Source organism: Monopterus albus, unplaced genomic scaffold (assembly GCF_001952655.1).
Source record: "Monopterus albus unplaced genomic scaffold, M_albus_1.0 scaffold5368.1, whole genome shotgun sequence".
In the NCBI taxonomy this organism is placed as follows: Eukaryota; Metazoa; Chordata; class Actinopteri; order Synbranchiformes; family Synbranchidae; genus Monopterus; species Monopterus albus.
Window position 1 is genome coordinate 1 of NW_018133230.1, and position 776 is coordinate 776.

The 776-nt window shown below is 43.9% G+C and overlaps 1 long non-coding RNA gene across 1 annotated transcript; it reads left to right on the top strand.

Moving 5' to 3' along the window:
• The first annotated feature begins 7 nt into the window (after positions 1 to 7).
• LOC109954274 (uncharacterized) lies at positions 8 to 607 on the top strand. The gene is made up of 2 exons (XR_002274070.1): positions 8 to 138; positions 391 to 607. It is a non-coding gene; the product is annotated as an uncharacterized LOC109954274 (long non-coding RNA).
• The last annotated feature ends 169 nt before the right edge of the window (positions 608 to 776 follow it).

Here is a 776-nt window from a genome sequence, read left to right on the forward strand (position 1 = left end):
AAACCAGGTCATTCCAAATGGTTCACTCACTTTTCCTGCCACTGTCTACTACTCACAGGTCAGCACAGCTCAGGTCTGTGTTCTATTCACTACACCCCCCATCTGCTTCGCACACACTGGCCATTTTCAACATTACAGGTAGATAACTGCTTTAATTACTGTTGTTAAGTTTAAATGAGTAATACATCCTGATAACTGTCTAACCATGACCTTCCCTGAGATTGTTATTGTTACAATAACAGCAGATTTTCTCCACAAGTGGAATTTGCCACCTGACTGTTCAACTTGGCTGCTGTCTGATTAAAGTACAACATGGTGTTTTTACAGCTGAGCACAGCTGCTTTAGAGGCAAACTGTTGTTTCACAAGCATCCTTACTTTGTGCTGGTAGGTGTGCGACAGTCCCTCGAGGGCCAGGCCCCGGCTCCTGCAGCTCCAGCTCCAGGTAGTTGAGCTGCTTCTTAGACGTGGGACTAACAGGAATATTCACGTATGTCACTCCCTCACTGTGTGGCCTCTCAGGAAGCGGTGCATCTGGGGGGAAAATGAACACTGCCCCTGTAAATGCAACAGAAAGACTGTTAATTAAACTGAGATGGTATTTTGTTCATTTGTGTCTATTCAAAAGGTGTGAATTCTTATTTTTAGCAACAGCAGACCTGCAGAAACCAGCAAATAATTTAACCTACTGACGAGACACTGATCACTTATGCTGCATCTCCATGCCAAATAATTCCACTGTCATCCAAAAAGGTATAGACCTGTTCTATAGCCACA